The sequence below is a fragment of the Trichosurus vulpecula genome, chromosome 2 (assembly GCF_011100635.1).
Source record: "Trichosurus vulpecula isolate mTriVul1 chromosome 2, mTriVul1.pri, whole genome shotgun sequence".
Taxonomy (NCBI): domain Eukaryota; kingdom Metazoa; phylum Chordata; class Mammalia; order Diprotodontia; family Phalangeridae; genus Trichosurus; species Trichosurus vulpecula.
The window spans coordinates 89,105,765-89,108,540 of record NC_050574.1 but is presented as its reverse complement, the minus strand read 5'-3'; positions in this window follow the sequence as shown (position 1 = coordinate 89,108,540).

The window sequence follows — 2,776 nt, the reverse complement described above, 5'->3', positions numbered from 1 at the left end:
TAGAAATTGAAAGAACCCACCAATCACCTCCTCAAAAAGATCCCAGAAAGAAAACTCCTAGGAATATTGTCACCAAATTCCAGAGTTCCCAGATCAAGGAGAAAATATTGCAAGCAGCCAGAAAGAAACAATTTGAGTATTGTGGAAACACAATCAGGATAACACAAGATCTAGAAGCTCAAACATTAAGGGATTGAAGGGCTTGGAATATATTCCAGAGGTCAATGGAGCTAGGATTAAAACCAAGAATCACCTACCCAGCTAAACTGAGTATAATGCTCCAGGGCAAAATATGGACTTTCAATAGGACTTTCAAGCTTTCTCAGTGAAAAGACCAGAGCTGAATAGAAAATTTGACTTTCAAACACAAGAATCAAGAAGCATGAAAAGGTAAACAAGAAAGAGAAATCGCAAGGGACTTACTAAAGTTGAACTGCTTTGTTTACATTCCTACACGGAAAGATGATGTATGTAATTCATGAGACCTTTCTCAGTATTAGGGGAGCTGAAGGGAATATACATATATATACATATATATATATATATATAGACAGAGGTCACAGGGTGAGCTGAATACAAAGGGATGATATCTAAAACAATAAAGTCAAATTAAGGGATGAGAGAGGGAGAAAGGGAGAAATAGAATGGGGTAAATTATCTCACATAAAAGTGGCAAGAAAAAGCAATTCTGTTGGAAGGGAAGAGGGGACAGGTGAGGAGGAAGGAGTGAATCTTGCTCTCATCAGATTTGACTTGAGGAGGGAATAACACACACATTCATTTGGGTATCTTACCCCACAGGAAGGTAAGGGAAAGGAGATTAAAAAGGGGGAACAATAGAAGGAAGGGCAGATGAGGGAGGAGGTAATCAAAAGCAAACACTTTCAAAAAGGGACAAGGTCAAGGGAGAAAACTGAATAAAGGGGGACAGGAGAGGAGGGAGCAAAATATAGTCAGTCTTTCACAACATGAGTATTGTGGAAGGGTTTTATATAATGATACATGTGTGACCTATGTTGAATTGCTTGCCTTCTTAAGGAGGGTGGGTGGGGAGGGAAGAGGGGAGAGAATTTCAAACTCAAAGTTTTAAAAGCAGATGTTCAAAAAGAAAGTTGTTTTTGCATGCAGCTGGCAAATAAGATATACAGGTAATGGGGCATAGAAATCTATCTTGTCCTACAAGAAAATAAGGGAAAAGGGGATGGGAGGAGTAGGGTTACAGAAGGGAGGGCCAACTGAGGAACAGGGCAATCAGAATATATGCCATCTTGGAGTGAGAGGGAGGGTAGAAATGGGGAGAAAATTTGTAATTCAAAATCTTGTGGAAATCAATGCTGAAAACTAAAAAAATTAAATATAAATAAATAAAGCAAGCAAAGGAACTAAAAAAAAAAAAGAAAGAAAGAAACAGATAAGACAGCTGTCCCAAGATTCCAACAAGGGCTGAGTCCTAGTTTTTTCCTGTTTCCTTTTCTTATGTGCCCAACCACCAAGGCCTTGATATAAGCATGTGTTGGGATTTTCTCCCTCTACATCCTTGGCTTCCACCTCCTTTTTTTGCTTGTAATAATGGCAAAACAAGACCTATTGCTTTATCTATTTATGCTCTTTGCCCTGTTGGGAGTTTCTCAAAGACACCTAGTCTAGTATGCACTTCCCTGATAGGTTCCCTCAAGGAACTAACTTCCTGGGATAGAAATGCCATTCTTTCTCTATCCTCAATCATTGCTAAGGGGGATTGATGGATTTGCCACCTTAATTCACAAGCTCACCAACCTAAACCCACAGTCATCCCTCAATTCAACATCTCCTCCTGGCCCAGCTGGCCTCTTATTGCATCTTGGCTCATGCCTGCCCTTCTTTTCTTGACCAGAATGGGAGTTTTAGACCCTCCTCCCTTTGGCCAAAAGGGAGAAATGTCAAGATCCCTATGCCAACCTCTCTTTTTTTTCTGAAAATACTAGGTTTTATTCATACCCCAGTGGTAAACAATAGCCTTAATGGGATGACTAAATGTCTTTGTAGATCACTATGTCAACACTAAAATACAAAAATCCATGAACAAGCAGTTAACAAATATTAGATGTAGTCTTACTGGAAATTTGTTAATCATATACTAGTCTCTTCTCAAATCAAATTTCAAAATGCTTTGTCTCCTAGTTAGTACAAGTCACTGCATTTCTCTAACAAAGTAATGAGGGCACAGCTAGTGCAAGCCAACTTAAACCCATTCAACTACTGGGCTGAAAAAGTACTTTGGTTGGTTCTTCAGAAGGATTTCTTTTTCCTAAACCAATATTTCTGTCAAATAACAGTTTTAATAATTTTGGCAGCTGAAGTCCAATAGCTACATGACAAAAGACTTTACAGGACCCAAACTATGTAGAAATGGACATGCATTAGGTGATTCACTGCATTCTACATATCCGGCAGAAATTATCCTATTGAAATGCTAGGTAGAATGAACCTATATAATTTGAACTGGTTCTTAAATGTTCATTTTTCTTTTCCTTTTTTAAGAAAAATTGTTTACTTGATCCTACAAATATATAAGGCTGTGAGTAACTTCTAGTTGTGTTTAGGCTGGGATAGTGCAGTAATTCTCAAGGCCACAGCACACGTTTCTCACTGCCGCTTGCACTGGACTGGGTTTGGATCTTTCTTCTGATCATATTCTGTATTATTTTCCTCATCAGCTTCTTCTTCCCCTTCCTCATCATCAGCCTCTTCACCTTCTTCATAATCATCATCTTCAATAGCTTTTCCTGTTAAGTAT